This window comes from Myotis davidii, unplaced genomic scaffold, assembly GCF_000327345.1.
Source record: "Myotis davidii unplaced genomic scaffold, ASM32734v1 scaffold18, whole genome shotgun sequence".
Lineage (NCBI taxonomy): Eukaryota > Metazoa > Chordata > Mammalia > Chiroptera > Vespertilionidae > Myotis > Myotis davidii.
The window spans coordinates 11610985-11630058 of NW_006292696.1; positions in this window are offsets into that span (position 1 = coordinate 11610985).

The following is a 19074-nucleotide window of genomic DNA, read 5'->3' on the forward strand; positions in this document are numbered from 1 at the left end:
CTTCTCTGGTTTGGTATTTTAAGAAAGAGAATTTACTCCAACCTGTTGGGCATGGATCCTAATTCCTTTTGGGATATTAGGGCTCGACATTTCTCAGTGACAATTTAAGGCAGGCAAGGTAAACAAAATAATTGCCAAAGAGTGTTAAGGAATTCCATGTAGTAAAAATCACCATTCCTAGAACATTAACTCTACCACTATTTTGTTGTTGTTGCAAGTATAATCAACTGATATTGTTAAATTTTTGTTATAGTTTGCACTCCACACTTCTTGTATGAATCTCGGGTGTACAGGCAGAGGATAGACATTCATATACATTACAAAGTATTCCTCCGATAATTCTGTGCCCACCTGGCAGCACACATAGCTATTACAGTATTGTTAACCAAATTCCCTATGCTTTAACTTGCATCCTCATGACTGTTCTGTAACTACCGATTGGTAGTTCTTAATCCCATCTTTTTTTTTTTTAACCAATCCCCCAACGCCCCACTCCTCTGGCCACCATCAGTTGTTCTCTGTATCTGCTAGTATGAGTCTCTTTTTGTTTTGCTTATTCCAATATGATGTCACTTACATGTGGAATCTAAAGACCAAAATAATCCCACCACTTCTTAATTCAAAGTTTATTCTCTTAGGTAAATACAACCCACTTGTGAAGCAAATGAGTTTGTAAACTTCTAGGCCAGCCGTGGGCAAACTACGGCCAGCGGGCCGGGTACGGCCCGTTTGAAATGAATAAAACTAAAAAAAAAAAAAGACCGTACTCTTTTATGTAATGATGTTTACTTTGAATTTATATTAGTTCACACAAACACTCCATCCATGCTTTTGTTCTGGCCCTCCGGTCCAGTTTAAGAACCCATTGTGGCCCTCAAGTCAAAAAGTTTTAGCTGGAGACAACTGTAGTTTAGTCAAGTTTCACCCTCACACATAAAACAATGGGAAAACAGCCCCTTTGTTGAGGGTCTGTGTTGCACTAAAATTGAATTTTGTGAATGGATGGTATACCAAAGCCTGCAGAAGATAATTGCACATGGTCAAAATTGGTCTGAAACCTTTTTAGGATGATTCCCTCTTGGAGACAAGGCATATATTATTCTCAGCAAGTCTGACACTGCAGTTTTTCTACCAGAACTGCCACAGATTGTTCTTTTTCTGGTACTTTAAGCCTCAGAAAGAATTGACTGTATTTAGGAACCACGTGGCATGAAAATCATGTAAACTGTCTTATTGAGTAGTTGCAGCTCAGTGGGGGTGTGAACATAAAGAATTCATTTTTCTACAACCACTGCTTTCAACTGTGATGGGTCCAAGTGTCCTTATTGACATCTCTGGCAGATTCCATATTCATCAATCAATCTAATGAACTAAAGTTCATTTCAAGTGATGGACAACTTTATTTTCATATTTTTAAAATATTATCTTCTACCTGTGTAGACGTGAGCTGGGGGTCTGTCTACGACAGGAGAATTAGTGGAAGGGAAAGGAAGCATTTTCTGCCTCTGAAACTTTCCCTCCTTTCTCTTTAAGTCCTTCCTATACCAATGTGCTGGTGAGATGAGGAAGAAGAAAAGAGGCATAAATCTCCACTCAATTGACTGCTATGTAGTGAATTTTCTCTTGGTAGTTTCCATGTCTCTAGCTAGGATGGACTGCCTTCTGATTTGCTGTTACAAAGCACAAGTATGAGTTTGTCTGAGGGCCATAATGGACCTCTCCACTTCACTCTAGTCATCGGGAGTGATCTACACAGCTCTCCTCCCACTTGGTTTAGTAGGCAGCCAACTTGGGTGAGACACTGAGTAGTGGCTCCAGTCAGACTGTCTCTACAGAGTCCTTTTGTCTCCTGGGAAATATGTACCATAGGTCTCCAGAACAGTGGGAGTTCTCTTCTTCTTTATCCCTATAGTCACAGAATTATAACAGCAAGATTCATGTTTAAGTAGATAGCAAACTTGGGAACTCAAGAATGACCTTCTGCTCTCAGCTCTCTTAAGCTTACAAGGAGTTTTCATGGAACTCCATTCCCCTCGGTTTTGTTGTGGGAAGAGATGAAGTAATCTCTCCCCAAACATTGCTTTCCTAGAGACTATCTTTCCTTTCCCTCCTTTCCCAAACCTCTGTTTGTAAGGATGGAGGCTGAGCTGGGGTGAGGGGAGGGTTGACTGTGGCCAGAACAGTTAAGGTTCAGATTTAGAAAGTAGGCTACAGTAGGCAAGGCCAGTTGGGACTGAGAAGTAAATTGACATAAGACATATTAAGAAGAGACAAGCAGACTAATTTTTACATGTACATGGGAGCTCTCACCAGAAAATGACCATATTAATTTAGTAACAAAAAAAAGCACTCTTTATTACTTCATTGAAATGCTTGAGTAAGAAATAGGTGACAAATTCAAAAATATGGTATACTTATAAGAAACTATCAGGAATAAAAAAGACTGGGAGATAGTTTGAAATCTAGAGTGTCTTTAAAATAAAATTAACAAGAAAAAGTATGGGGGAGAAAGTGAATGAAATGGAACCTTATAGATTTATAAAACCAATTAGGGGGTAAATCAATCATTTATAATTTATGGACTTTAAATCAAAACAAATTATAAAATTTAAAAAATACATTAATAATATAATTAGGGAAACCTAAACCCTGACTTCCTATTTTACAATATTTAGGAATCATTTTGTTAGCTATTTTTAAAGAAAGACCAAATGGTACTGTGTTTATATTTTAAAAACCAGCCTCTATATTTTTTTAAAAAAGAAAATATTTATAGACAAAATGCTAAAAAAGCCTGGGATTTGCTTCAAAATAATTAGGGTTGGGAAAGGGCTGAAGTGAGAGATGAGATAAAAGTAACCTGGATACTTGGGAGTTTATGATACTATTCCAATTTTTATAATAAAAAGAAGATTTTATAATAAGAAGATTTTTATATTAAAATACTGATTCTCAATGAATTTTCCCCCACACTATAATTTTCCTAAGTGTTGTGTTACATGACTGCTAATTCTGCATTTTTTTTTTTTGGTGTATGGTTGTGAGGTGGATTTAATCCTAAAAGAAAATCAACAGATCAACATCCTTAGAATGAAAGTTCTGAGAAGAAATAAATAACGTGTAGGTAGTGACCTAAGACAATGCCTCATATTCCCTACCAAAATGATGAGGAATGTATTTAGAACTTTGGGTATAGATCACATAGTAAGCATGGATATAAACTGGAACATTATGCAAAACAGATCCAAGTATGTGAGAATTTTCTACTTCCTTTTAAGATTCCTAGAGGCTCAAGGTAATCATTTTGTTCCTGTAAGATTTGGGGGAAGTAAGATTAAGTATTGAATTCCGAAGTCCACACTTGCCTTCTTCTAAAACCCATCACATTCTTCTGAGAACCACAGTGCCTGCATATGCAATGAAGCTGTAGTTTAATATACTAAAGTGAGAATATTGAAGTCAGTCTAGATCAAGCTTGAATTTAAAAAAGATAACTTCTTTTAGATTCCCTGAGATATCACTTTTTAATAATGATAAATATTTCTAGTTTAATTAATCATCTCACTAATTTATTCCAGCCTACGCCTGTATTCTTGGTGATATTAAGGATGAGTATCTCACAAGGATTTAAATAGACTCCATTGGGAATCACACTCAACATGCAAAATGATTTTAAATTCATCTTTTCTTCATACTCCAAGTGTCTTAATTTGCTGTTCATAAATCAATATACTTAGAAAAGATGAGGAAATAATTTTCAGCAAATTAACTAATAATATGAAAACAATTTTGATTTATGTTATCTAAAATATTACATTGTATATACCTAAGTATAGTTTATTATCCTGTAAATATTTTAGAATAGTATTTTTAAATAATGTTAAGATTATTCCAAATATATTAATAATGATACTATGATATAGTAAAAATGCTTATGAAATAATAAAGTTGATCTATTTCTCTTAGAGAATCTATTATGTTAACAAAATAAAAGCTTTAGTAAGTTTCATAGTAAAGAAATCTCTTAATTGAACTGAATAGTTCTCAAGCTTATTTAATCATGAAACATTTTTTGAAACTTATATTAAGACTAGAGGCCCGAAGCACAAAATTTGTGCAAGGGGGTCTGGGCCCTCACAGCCCCAGCTTCGTATGGAATATCATCTGAATGGTTGCCTGGGTGGTCGTTCTGCTGTTTGGTCTAATTAGCATATTAGCTCTTTATTATATAGGTTATTCAGAGCACTAAAGTTCATAAATCTGAATTTTCTAAATGTTGCCTGAAAGTCTTAGTAACATGAGCAGAGTTTTAAAATAAATGCCTATTCTATTTTAATATATGAATAAATGATTAGAAATTTATAAAATTTAAGCTTGTCTGAAATAATCTCTCTGTAAGAAAGAATTTATATTTTACACTTAGCATGCTCCAGATAGTCTATTTTTTATGCACAGAAGTAGACCTAACTGTGAACAGGTAACAGAAATAATAAGGGAATGAATTAAAATAGAGGTAGTAGGGACGGAGAAGAAAATATGAATGTAAAGTATTTAGTAGGTACAATAGGACTTGGTGAATAATTGGATGTAACAATGAAGGAGAGAAATGACTTGTGAAAGGGTATTCATTGTTGGTACAAATGCAAATATGCATACAGGAGGGGATAAGATGAGCAGTTCTGTCTTTAACTCCTTAGGATCCAGTTAAATCGGTAACAGTGAGGTGCAGATGTGCAACAGTAACTGAATATATGTACGAAGTTGAGGGAAAAGATGGGGACTAAAGCTTTGTAAGTTATGCTGGGTATTATCTGCATATAGGACATCTTTGAACACATGGAATCAGGTAGGATCATTCAGGAAGGAATAATCACTCAGAAGAACAAGGTGGGATATGAAATCGGATCAATGCCAGCTCTTACTAGGTGATGTTAGAAAATGGAACTCAAGAAGCCAGGGAAGAAATAGAAAGAAAGGGGTCTGTATGATGAAACCCATAACAGTTAAATGTCATAGTGACGTAGTGACTAGACAGTTTTAGGAAGGAGAGTGTTACTAAGAATACCAAATTGTAGCAAGTAACTGCAATCAAAGGAATGTTAAACAATTGCAACTGAACTTGACATTTGGGAGTTTAACAAAAAGGATTTAATGAGAAATCAGTACTTTAAAAAAATTTTGGCAGCATTAGTCAAATTTCAAGGGCAGAGAAGAAAACAGGTAGGTATTAGTGAGGAATGGAGATGGGAGAAATGATTCTTTAAAGCATCTTAAAGGTCTTGAGATGGCAAAGATTTGTTGTCAACTGGAGGCAGTGATCTGTGGAGTAAGAGTGCAGATTGTGGGCAGTTGAGAGGAGCTAAATATTTATTACCTCACTGATCTTAGAACATGTTAGCTCCTTGATCCTTCTCTCTTTCCTTCCCTCCATTATGTCTATTTATAGCGAGCTACCCATGGCATCTAGCACATAAAGCTTCTGTTATACTCCACCTGAACTGAATTGATAAAATTGTATTTCCTTTGAATGAAATAGATTTTTAAAGAAGTTGCTGCCAGCTTGCCTCTTAATTATTACCTATTAATCTTTACTTTTTTTAATCTTTCTCTGTGTAATTTTATGTAATTTTATATATAATTTATAGCTAGCTATCATTTTCTTCCCAAGCTTCTCAACCTCTTTTGCTATCTCTGGGGTATAATTCTCTACCTCAAGAATTTTATGAGAAGAGAACCCACCTTCTACCCAAAAGTGGGCGGGCATCGGGAGGCCACTATGGCACGGGCCAAGCACTATGGGCAGTCTATCTGAAGTGTACCTGGCGTATAAGACGACCCCCCACTTGGAGGCATATTTTTCAGGGCCAAAAAATCGTCTTATACGCCGGCAAATACGGTATTAGTGAGGAATGGAGATGGGAGAAATGATTCTTTAAAGCATCTTAAAGGTCTTGAGATGACAAAGATTTGTTGTCAACTGGAGGCAGTGATCTGTGGAGTAAGAGTGCAGATTGTGGGCAGTTGAGTTTATTTATAGGTGAAAGGGAGGAAGCCATTGGGGGGAACAGAATAATGATTCCTACAAAAACAGGAGGGAATTGGATTAAAACCATAGAGTGGATAAATTGGACTTGTTTATAGAGAAGAACTCTTAGAAGACTAGAGAAAATGAGTGGTATATAATATTTTGGGATTGATTTCCTTGATGCTACAGGGGGCAGATTTTGCCTTGAGAGTGAGAAAGCTTTGGGTCAAAGAGAATAATGGAGGTTCTGGGTTGTTGCTGAGGAGAATGGGAGGGAATGCCTCAGCTTGTGAATTCTGGGCCCACTCACTTGTGCTCACTCAGGAGGACAATCACCTTATTCAACTGTAGTATTTCACCTGCTTTCTTCTTTCGTGTTTTGCATTTTCTTAATTTAGTGAGCTATAAGTACAGTGGGGCCTTGACTTACGAGTTTAATTCGTTCTGAGACCGAGCTCATTAAGGAGCTCATTAACTCAAATTACTCTATCAACTCAATGGAAAAAATCGGCGGAGAGACAGCTGGTATCTCAAAAAACTCATTAGTCGGGACAGTCATAAGTCAAGGCCCCCCCGGTTGCGGTCTTCATTTTGTTGTTGGCTTCATGTTTCCTCTCTTTTTCCCCCTATATCAATTTTTCTTCCTCCCTTAAAATTTCACATATAGCTTACTGTTAGTATATGTGTTATATACATACTAGAGGCATGGTGCACAAATTCGTGCACAGGTGGGGTCTGGTTGGCCAGCCCTGATCAGATTGGGGGGGCTGGCCAGGGACAAGGAATGCAGGCGTTGGCCGGCCAGCCCCACCCCCTGGTCAAACTCCCGGTTGAGGGGACAATTTTCATATTAGCCTTTTATTATATAAGATACAAAGATAGGTTTATAAAATGGAACATTTGGAAAAGTGAAAATCATGGCAAAGTGTCCCCATTAGAGGAGGTGTGTTTTTCATTTATTATAAAACAATCATCTATTCTATTTAATATTTTTAAAACATAAAAAAGTGAATTTTTCTATCTTGTCCCAGCTTTACTACCTTTATTTTTTGTTGCATTCGGTCATTTGCCCAAGGAAGTTTTCCATATATATCCCCAATAATTATGGTATCCCCTACCTTGGATACAGTTTTCCTCTTCTTTGTAATACTTAGGAGACCATAGAACAGAGGTTCTCAACCCGTGGGTCGCGACCCCTTTGATGGTCGAACGACCCTTTCACAGGGGTCGCCTAAGACCATTCACCCAAGGATATTGTTCCATTGAGTTTTAGAGAGACAAAAGAGGAAGGAAAAGACAGAAATAAATATCTATATGAGAGAAACACATTGATTGGTTGCCTCCTGCTCACACCCTGATCAGGGCCCGATCCAGTGAGGAGCCTGCAACCAAACTGAGGTACATGCCCTTGACTGAAATTGAATCTGGGACCCTTTGGTCCACAGGCCAAAGCTCTATGCACTGAGCCAAACTAGCTACGGCAAGATTGTTAAGTTTTTGAAGGCAAGTTCCTGTTGAAAAAGTGGAGCTAAATATTTATTACCTCATTGATCTTAGAACAAGTTAGCAGCTTGATCCTTCTCTCTTTCCTTTCCTCCATTATGTCTATTTATAGCGAGCTACCCATGGCATCTAGCACATAAAGCTTCTGTTATACTCCACCTGAACTGAATTGATAAAATTGTATTTCCTTTGAATGAAATAGATTTTTAAAGAAGTTGCTGCCAGCTTGCCTCTTAATTATTACCTATTAATCTTTACTTTTTTAAATCTTTCTCTGTGTAATTTTATGTAATTTTATATATAATTTATAGCTAGCTATCATTTTCTTCCCAAGCTTCTCAACCTCTTTTGCTATCTCTGGGGTATAATTCTCTACCTCAAGAATTTTATGAGAAGAGAACCCACCTTCTACCCAAGAGGGCTAAAATGCCAAATACTCGTTTTTGTAGTTCTCTTGCAACTAGGAAGCAGAGTGGGAAATGAACCTTGGCCAATTTCATGCCTGGTAAATATTTTGTTTTGAGATAGCAATGCTGAGAGTCTGTTTGGCTGTGGGGGTGTTAATAATGGGAGCAATGTCGAGTTTCTAGGTCGGGCCATGACTATGGTTTTAGCAGTGGTGGCTGCTACCCAATACTGGCGGAGAACCGAGTTCAAAGTTAATATGCTTGGATGTCCTCATTGGACTGATGTTGTATATGACTTTTGCTGTTCAACCTTCTTTATGCTTGCCCATGCATTTTATCCTGGTTCTTGAATTTTTCAGGCAATTCAATGAGCTACATTGTGTTCTTTTAAAAAAATAGTTTAAAACCTAAACTAATAAGAATTGGTTTCTGATACTCATTGTAAATAACACTGATTGATATATCCAGAGAACACTATCATTTTTATTTTATTTTGTGTTTAACATGGCTTGTTTCTTGTGATAATTTAAATAGATTTGGTATATCTAATTTAGTATATAGCTAAATAATTTATTTAAAATTAGTTCTAGGAGGTAGGAAAATTGTGTCCTTATATGTTTTATATCACAAAGCTTTAAGGTGGTCTTAAGCACAGATTGTATCAAAAGTATATATTTCAAAAAGTATATAATCTTAATGTTTTACTAATACAAAAGTAGGAGATTTTCAACACAATTTTGTAGAATTAATTATAGTTCCCTTAAAGTATCCTAATTAATTTTTACTTGTGCTATAGTGTTAAAATACTTGGTGGGCATTTGGTGTGCATTCTTTGCAAAATGAGGAAATATAACCTTATCACCACTTAACATACCCAGTATCTAACTAAATTTCGCTAGGGCTTGTCCTATTATGCAAGTTCCCACTCATCCAAGTTGACTCCCATTAGCCACTGTGCCGTAATGGCTTATGGGACGACTGAACAGAAAATTGAATTAATGCCAGCCATTTCTCAATTATTTCTCATTCTCATAAAAATGATTAAAGCTGATGTAAGAGGGCTCATTAAAACGGAAAACATTAGCCTCATTAAAAAGCCATTAAGCCATCTCACTTCTCTGATTTATTTCATCATAACCTTATTTGGCCATTGTTTAAAAGTCACTGCACCCCACATTTCTTATCATTGAAGAAACGTTACTCAAAACATACACTCTGGCTTTGTGGCTGTTTAATCTTAAAATCATCTCAGACTACTGTCATTTAGTTTAAAACTCTTTGAGGCTAGCATCTAATTACTGCTAATTGGAAAACAGCTAATAATTACCAATTGGAATAGATTTACCTTCCAATATTAATTTTTGCTCTTCTTAAAACACAAAAGTTCTTAATCTTTTAACCTTGTATTGTCTAACCTTGAAGCTAAATTACTGCTCATACAGATAAAGTAAATGCACATTGGTCATTTATAATGATAATGTGATTTTTTGTTGTTGTTATTGGGTGGCAGTGATTTCTGTTGCTCAACCAATAAAAGATCTAACCTGGGAAAATACATCTTTAGGAGAGGTTTCATTTTGTGCAGGCTATGCTTTAGGTATGATACAGTTAAGATGCTAACAGGTGGGTTTTTTTTTTTTTTCTTAAGAATATTTCCTTAGCATGTCTTTCCAGGTATAGATCCAAATGAAACTGACTTTGTTTTAAAAATAACATACGTAAAAATAAATAAATAAATAACATATCCTATCTAATAATAGACAAACGGGGTAATTAACCATACCTCCGACACACTTCCCATTGGCTAATCAGGGCGATATGCAAATTAACTGAAACCAAGATGGGGGCCGGCAGCCAGGCAGCTGAAGCGAACAGGAGGCTTGCATGCTCCAGTGATGGAGGAAGCCAAGGTTCCCCCGTTGCTGCAGCCAGGCTCTGAGCTGCACTCTAAGCAACAATGTTGTAATTACAGAAGCTAAACAAACCCCAGATACCTACTTTCAGCCCTCAGAGCTGGAGCGAGCAGGACCACAACAGTGTTTCAATTATAGAACCCAAACAAACCCCAACTGCGACCCAGGGCAGTGGGTGTCCTGTGTGCGACTGGACCCGGGGTGGCCGGGCGGGGCAGCAGCGATTGGCCGGCCCGCCCTCGTGTCCCATGTGCGACCGGACTCAGGGCGAATAGGTCGCCAGCATGCCCAGCAGCCTCCATCAGTGCCTCAAGCCCCAGCAGCAGCGACAGCGGTAGTGGCAGTAGCAGTGGCAGCAGTGTCCGTGACCTACCTGCCCAGGTGTGAGCAGCCCCAAGTGGGCAGTGCATTCCATCAGCCGCCGGCCGGGCGCACAGGCATGCAGGTGAAGTCACTGGCTCCTGCTTTCCCACAGGCCTAGGCCCCCAAGCAGCTCTTGGGGGCTCAGGCCTGTGGGAAAGCAGGTGCCGTGAGCTGGTGATCCCAACAGCCTGATAGCCTGGCAGTGGAGGTGTTGGGATTGGAGACTAGCGAGCAGGCAGAAGATGGCCCTGATTGGGCCAGTCGCTATGATTCCCACTGTAGCCAGCAAACCGCCTGATCAGGGGGTGGGGCCAGCAGCAAACCTCGCAGCTCCTCCCCTCTGCCGGCCTTCCCCTGATCAGACTCTCCCATCCCGATCAAGAGCAGGGCACACAGAGCCTGGACCCTTCCGGCAGCCCTGAGTCCCTGGGGTTGAGAATTCTGATGGCCCTGCCCAGAGAGTAGAGGTGCCTTAGGGGCAGGAACAGGAACCACAGGCCTTCAGGGAGCACTGCAGAGTTTGCAATGAGAGGAGAGGGCCTGTGAAGGGGGAGAAGGTGAAGCTAGTGGACATCAGCCCAGAATCCAGCCCTTCCCCTCCAGAAGCAGCAGGACCTAACCCCAGAACTCCAGCCCAAATTGGAAGAGCCTGAGGGAGCTTCAGGAAGCTCTACGCAAAGCTGCACATTGAGAACGAGAGACTTCGTGAGGCCCTGACCCAGACCACGTTGCGGCTGGAGCAGCTCAAGGTGGAGCTGGAGCGCACCATGCAGAGCAAGAACACTTTGCAGAGAGGCCGGCCATCCTGGAGCTGGAGAGATTTGAGTGCAGGGCCCTGGAGTGCAAGGCCGCTGAACTGGAAGAGGAGCTGAAGGGCCTATCCAACCTCTGAGCTGACAACCAGCGCCTCAAGGATGAGAATGTGGCCCTGATCTGCGTCAGCAGCAAACTGTCTTAGTGACCCTGGAGGACTTGCCCCTGCACCCGCATTTATGCAGCTGCTTTTGCCACATGCACCCCTTCCCTGTGTGAACATGAGTGACAGGGCTGTCGAGGAGTCTCTGAGAAGCCATAACCTCCCTTGAGATCTCCAGGTTAGGAGGGGAAGACAGAGCCCCCAGGAGCCAAGGGGGCCATCTGAGGCCAGGATAGAGATGGGAGGCTGAGCCAGGTAGGGGGACCAGGGCTGCAGGCAGGACCAGAAAGGAACTGAGGACCAGGAAATGCCAGGACCAGTAGCCAGGACCAGAGTGGTCACCCAGAGGTCCCCTCTCAAGTGTGCTGCCACCAGTCACCCCTCCAGCCCCTGAGCAGGGATCCTAGAATGTGCCAAGCATCCTGCCGGCCTGGGCCAGGTGAGCCTGTAAATAGGGTCCATGTGCAATAGGGAGGGACATCTTCTATTTTTTGCTGCCCCCTCCCCATCGCTGTCCTGGGCAGGGGGAGAAGGTATTTTTCAGACATAGCACAGGCACCACAAGTAAAAGTTGTGAAGTTGCCAAAAAAAAATAAAAGAGAGAGAGAGAGAGCAGGCCCGCCCGGCCAAACACCCCCTCTCTTGCCACCACCCTCCCCCAGCCCGAGGCCAGCCACGCCCTTGATCAACCTGCCCCACCACAATAGGCCCACAGCCCCTCCCCGTGGCTGTCCACCCCTGATTGCATCCCCCTACCCCAAGAGGGAGCAGGGCTGGGCAGCCAACCTCCTGTAGCCCCTCCCCAGGCTGGCCCCACCCTTGATCCCCACACCCCAATAGGGGGCAGGGCCAGCCAGTCAATCTCCTGCAGCTCCTCCCTTTTCCAAGCCCCACCCCAGATTGCCCCCCCCCAACCCAATCAGAGACAGGGCTGGCCGGCCAACCACCCATGACTCCCCAACCCAGCCCACTGACCACAGCCCCTCCCCATGGCCAGCCCCACCCCCAAACATCCCCTCACCCCCACTCAGGCTGGTGAGGGGGGCAGTTGGGAGCAGTCAGGCTGGCGTTAGAGGGTAGTTGGGGGCAAACAGGCTGTCAGGGGGGGCAGTTGGGGGCGATCAGGCTGGCAGACAGCATGGTTAGGGGCAATTAGGCAGGCAGGCAGGTGAGTGGTTAGGAGCCAGCAGTCCCAAATTGCGAGAGGGATGTCCGACTGCTGGTGCAGGATTGGGCCTAAACCGGCCGTCTGACATTCCCCAAGGAGTCCCAAATTGGAGAGGGTGCAGGCCAGGCTGAGGGACCCCCCCCCTCCCCCCAGTGCACGAATTTCGTGCACCAGGCCTCTAGTGTATTTATAATTCAAATGGAAAGTAAACACATTATAAGATATACTTGTATTAGGAAAAGTAGCACTAGCCAAAGTAATAGACAGTCCCTGAAATCTCAATGGCTCATTCCTAATGTCACAGTCCGATGCTGGTTTGATAGTCTTTTTCTATCTTGTAACTGCATCTTCTGAAATGTGGTGGCCATGATGTTGCCCTGCCCAGATACTTCCTAAGTAATCTTTTAACTATTGTGTATATTAAGGTTTAATTTTCGTGCTATAAAGTTCAATGGCTTTGACAATCACAGGATCATATAGACCAGTTTCAATGGCCTCCCTATAAAATCCTATTTCACCTACTCAATACTCTTCAATTATCTCATCCTCCAAAGGTCCGTGATCTTTCTACTGTCTCTGTAGTCTTGCCTTTTCCATAATGTCATACTGTTATAATTGGAATCATATAGTACATAGTCATGTCAAACTAGCTTCTTTTACCCAGCAATGGCATTTACATGCTTTTGTGGAAAAATAATCTAGTTTTTATTTAATTTATTATGTATCCAAATGTTAAACCTATATTAAATTCAGAAGCAGATAAAGGTGCTTATAAAAGATGTCAGTGTTCATGATGTTTAAGTTAATGATAAAGTTATTTTCCCATATTTCTACGTATTTATTCATTTCATTTACTACTACTTTGAAATAAATAATTTGCCCTTCTGATCATTATCATTGAATAATGATCTTTCATTTATGAAAGTGCAGGTGAACGCAGGCAAAATGGGTTTACAAATTGTTCCAGGTTCTCTCTGAGCTAGTATTCTAGAATAGTGACACTGGTATTTATTTATGGAAAATCATGGAGATCAGAAGGAAAGATACAATATTTACTGCTGTAGACTCATTCAAATCAATATTAGAGATTGTTAGATATAGAATGAGCATGATTTTTGCATTCAGAGCAATTTGGCTTAGAATCCTGGTGATACCAAACCCAGTTTTAGCTACCTGCTGCTCCAAAAGCCAATGATCAGGAGACAAGGGTTGGCACAAGAAGAGTCCATTTATTAAAGAGTCAGCAGCCTGGGAGGGTGGCAGACTAAGGTCCTAAAACCATTTAACATCTCAGTGGCAGGGAAGGAGAATGCAGGATGAAGGAACCAGAGGGAGGGATTTGTGGGCTCTCCGTTTGAGAGTGTTGTATGCCGACTGGTCTGCTCCAATAACCATCTTGGAGCCCATCAAGTGGTGGTCTGTTTTTAGTTATCCTGGTTTTATAGTCAAAAGTCAGAAAATCTCCTGGAATCAAAAGACCTGAAGCCTGGAGTCTGCTTCTTTGAAAGTTAGTTCCTAGATCCTTTAATCAGCAGGCTGTTCATTCATAGCTACATGTTGATCTACAAGTCATCATTTACAAAAATAATCCTAAAGGACTGGAGGGGTGGCTTACACTAGTTGTCACCAACATTGCAGAGCTGTGGATAAATTATCTCTCATACTGTACCTTCATTTTTAAATTGGATACCACTATTCTAACATTAGAGATGGTTGTGAGAGTTAAATAACGTAAGTAAATAAACCACCTAGAATGCTTTAGGCTCTCAGGAATGAACAGTACAACACAGTACATGACATTATTTTAATGGCAACAATTATGGTTATGATACTTTTCACTTTACAGTTGAAATTGTATTAATTCACACATTGAACTTGTTCTTCTATTGGTTCCAGTAGAATAGACAAACACATAAGTCTTCTCATGAAAGTCAAAGTATGGTGTCAGATAAAGAATGCAAGAGCATAGAAGATTTTCTGTTTTTCTGACATGTGCATCATTGGTGATACATATTGATAAGGGTGGTAATCTCATCAATGTTTGTCTCGTCAATGTTTCTCTCTCATCTATGTTTCTCTCTCATCAGTGTTTCTCATCTATGTTTCTTTCCCTCTCCCTTCCTCTTTCTGTAATCTCAGTGCTGGTTTCTGAGGTCTATCTGTAAATTATAAATACAATAGCAATGATACATATAGATGTTCTACAAAAGCTATAGAGCAAATCAGAAGTTTTATTCATCACTAGAGGCCTGGTGCACAAATTCATGCATGGGTGGAGTCCGGCTGACCTGCCTTGATGGAGGTCCATCGGGCTGAGCCAGTGGGAGGTAGGGGCCTCAGGTGGTTGGCCGGCTAGTCCCGCCCCCCAATCAGGGCCCAGATTAGGCTGGTTGGCTGCCACAGTGCGGGTCATAGTCACCAGTTGTTCTGGTCATTCTGCCGATCTGGTTGCTGGGCTTTTATATATAGAGATACTTTATTGGAGACAGTTTTATAGATTTCACCTCTGAGTTTACCATAAAAGTAATAAGCAACCACTACTTTCCATGCAACCCAATATCAAGAACCTACAGATAAAGTATATTACAAAAACAAGGAGTGAAATAATGGAGAGATGAGACCAACTATTTTGAACTGATAGTTAGCTTTATGCTGCATTCATTCTAAATTCTCCTGGCATTACCCAGTTCTGGATAATGAAATAAAAAACACTTACTGGTTTTCATTGATTTTGAAACTCAGTCAAATTCACTTAAACTTGTCAGTTGCCTTAGCTAGATAAATTTGGTGTTAAGAGTGTCTCATCAAAAGTAAATACTGTGCAAATTCTTAATCATCTCATTTTCTGTGTTTTCAGAGTCCTTTACATTTTCAGGCATCCCTTATCTTTTCACTGCAGGGCAACACAAGCTGAAACATTCTTTAGATGGAAGCAGGCATCCTCTTCTCTGTGGTGGCAATGCAGAAGCCAGAGGGCGTTGTAATTTATCACCTTCCTAATATTTTTGAGGTTTCTATTGTCCTGCTTCATTTGTTATCCAGTATATTTTTACTGTGCTTCCTTGGTTCCTTGTGTTTAATGTAACTAGAAATTTACTCTTATGCTTCCTAGTTATGTGAGACATAAAAGGATAGTTATGAAAACTTTACAGACTATAAAGTGGCACTTACTACTTAATAATAATTAATAATTCTGTAGCTCAGAGAAATAAAAGAGAACTTTAAGCACATACTTCCAAGTGAATTATCATCTCTGTCTAGAGCTTTCTAAATAGATGGCACCTTTGAATTCCTATTAGGCTGGAGAGAAATAAAACCATAATATAAAATATCAGTGTAAGAGCCATGGTATAAATAACAGCAAAACAACAGCAGCAAATGCATCACTACCCAGGCTGGAAGGAATTGTAAAATACCTGTTTATTCTTTAAATATATACAGAAATCATTTTACTTTAAAATATTCTTGTTTTGACACAGTTTCTCTGGAAACTTCAAACTATTATAATGAGGAGACTTAAAAGACATAAATATATTTTTTAATATATTTCATTGATTTTTTACAGAGAGCAAGGGAGAGAGACAGAGAGCCAGAAACATCGACGAGAGAGGAACATTGGTCAGCTGCCTCCTGCACATCTCCCACTGGGGATGTGCCCGCAACCCAGGCACATGCCCTTGATCGGAATCGAACGTGGGACCTTTCAGTCCGCAGGCCGACACTCTATCCACTGAGCCAAACCGGTTTCGGCAAAAGACATAAATATTTCAAACCAGTAATTCCATAGCGTCTCTGACATGAGGAGCTATGACCAGGAACAGCAATGATAGCAGACACGGTTTTCCCAGCCTCTGAGAGTTGGCAGCTGAGATTTGGGCACTGTGGAGCAATCGAGAAGGTTAAAAGAAGACAAGAGAAGAACAACAGTTGTTTAAATGTTCACAAGAGAAACAACAGCCATACCAATTAAAATACAGCATGGCATTGGCCAGTGTGGCTTAGTTGGTTGAATATCGTCCCATGCACCGAAAGGTTGCCAGTTGGATTCACAGTCGGAGCACATGGTCAGGGTGTGGGCTCCACCCCCATTGCAGGGCATGCAGGAGGCAGCTAATCAGTGTTTGTCTCTGATCAATGTTTCTCTCTCATCTATGTTTCTCTCCCTCTCCTTTTCTCTCTAAAATCAATATATTTTTTTAAAACAAACAGTGTAATTGTGTATGTCATTTTGTACCTTAATATAAAATTTGATGTATATTAGAATCTATTTGATTTCTTTGTATAACTTGTCAATATAGCAAAAATGCTAAGTCAATGATCTAATCATATAATCAATATATACATATGATCAATTTCTCAGGTGAGAAAAAGAAAAATTCCTTAAGTTAATAAAACCAACAGAAAATATCTTTTCCACTTTATTTCCTTTGATTTAAAGAAGAAATATAAACTTCTTATGTATCTCTTTTTAATTCAATATTTTGTTTAGGAGCCTTTCATAAAAAATCTTGCAGTCATTTAAATTCTGTAAATTCAGACTGCTGTTACTTTTTTTATGGATACCACAGAAAAAGTATATGTCTGTTGCGCTGGATCAATAATATGAATAATGAGAATAAAGAAAACGAATAACGTTTAATATCTAAAGGATGGTACTAATGAGTTTTACAGTAGCTTTTTTAAAATCCTCACCTGAGGATATGCTTGTTTATGAGAGAGAGAGAGAGAGAGAGAGAGAAAACGAACATTGATGTGAGAAACATCAATCAGTTGCCTCCCATATTTACCCAAAGGTGTGTACCCTTACCTGGAATCAAACCCGCATCTTTTTGGTGTACAGGAGGATGCTCCAACCACCTACCAAGGCTGACAGCAGCTTTTAACAGTGAGAAAAAAATGGTAGATAATCTTTCTGTACAGTAACTATCATTTACACAACTATTATGCTATCATAATATTTATTTAGCAATAATGCAAGTTTTAATACATGGGTATAATTATCTTATTTGATGTGTTTAGAAAGAAAGAGAAATTCTTAGACCCAGAAAAATAAACTGAGTATATTAAAACATTTCTTCTTTCTCTAACCTGTATCAAAGTGATATAGGAAGAGATAGAATCATTAAAGGAATAGTAATAAATGTGAGATCCTAGTTTACTTCACAGCTTCATTTCAACCTAGTTCTTCATTGTTATAGGCATAAAGTTATTGAATTTTACTACATTCACCTTACACTGGTTTCCTATCAAACAGAATATCAGTGGAACACCTCTGCTGAGCTCCCTACATGCAACTGTCCTTTTGTACGCCTCATAATCGGTGGCGATATGGCCAAGCATCTGGCAGTGACAAGCAGACGTCTTTGATTTATTGGCTAATATCACCACTTGTTAGTGGATGGTTGAGCAGGAGACTAAAAGAGCAGAAAATCAGAGAGAATAAATTATGAAGGCACCGAACTGTGCTATTATAAAACCTTCCTTGTCACAGCTGTGACATCTCACAGGAAATGGAGGATGACAGCAGTGTTCTTTCTTCAAAGGGCCCATACCTTCCATTTGTGATCCTGACCATAAATAAATAAATAAGGCAAACACAGTGCATAAGCAAGTTGGAGCTCCAACAGGAAATGCCTTCCCCTCCGTAGAGCACTGGGTTCCAGTTTTCTTCTCCTTGAAAGGAGAGAAAATACAGCCGACTTCCATTACAAGCATGCACTAGGACCCCATCCCTTTCCTAAACCCAGACTTACTTTTATTTACAACAATTACTAAAATCTTTCTTTAGTGAGTCATTTAACCAATCCATTCATACTGCCCCTCTCTGATTAGCAAGTGATTTCAAGGTTACCTAATGTCAGATAGTAGTTAAATCTGTTAAAGAATAAAGATTTATTTAAAGTCCATAATAGTAAGGAAATGACTATGCACTATGATGGGTAGAACCTACATCTTAGAACCTGAAGTCATTGCTTAGATTTTGTTTTCTAATATGTTAAAATATTTTTTAAAATATTTAAGTTTCTTTAAAAGATCACATTTATTTTATTCTATATTGAGGTTTTAATATTTTACAAACTCCTGAATGTATGTAAGATTAAATCAGAGAAAAGGCAGAGTAAACGATAGTATTGTTTCCTATTCCAGGTGCTATCTCAGCTTCATACTTTCATTAGTCCGTTCTAAGAGTCAAGAGAGGATAGCTTTTGAGATCAATCTTAAAGCATGTTATTTAGAGGGAAATGTAGCAAAAACTATGTCCAAAGAACTAGAAGAAAAGGTAAATCTTATGTTAAATGTTCATATCACCAAAATAATAACAATAATAAAGAGGGCATAGGAAATTTTTAGATCTGTTTATGGCATAGATTGTGGTGATGGTGTCACAGATGTATATTTAACTACAAACTCGTCAAATTGTATAGAGTGTTTTCTTAAATTAGAAGGTACATTTGATACATGGTACAACACAATTTTATATATATATATATAGTCATGTGGCATATGAAAAAGTCACTTTATGATGTACTAATGTATCTTTCTAAAAATGGTTGTCTTACATAGAAGCTGAAACTGAGGTTAAATTAGAGCCTTTTAATTTATGATTAAGAGGAAAATGTGCATTAAAATCCTGAAGTCTAACAGACTGACAGATTTCAGGGCGCAGGAGTTTGCAGAGGATGGGAAGGGATTAACCAAATAACATATATTCATAGATAGATACAGGCAATAAAGTGATAAAGGCCTGGGTGGAGACGGAGCAAAGGGGAGGAAAATGA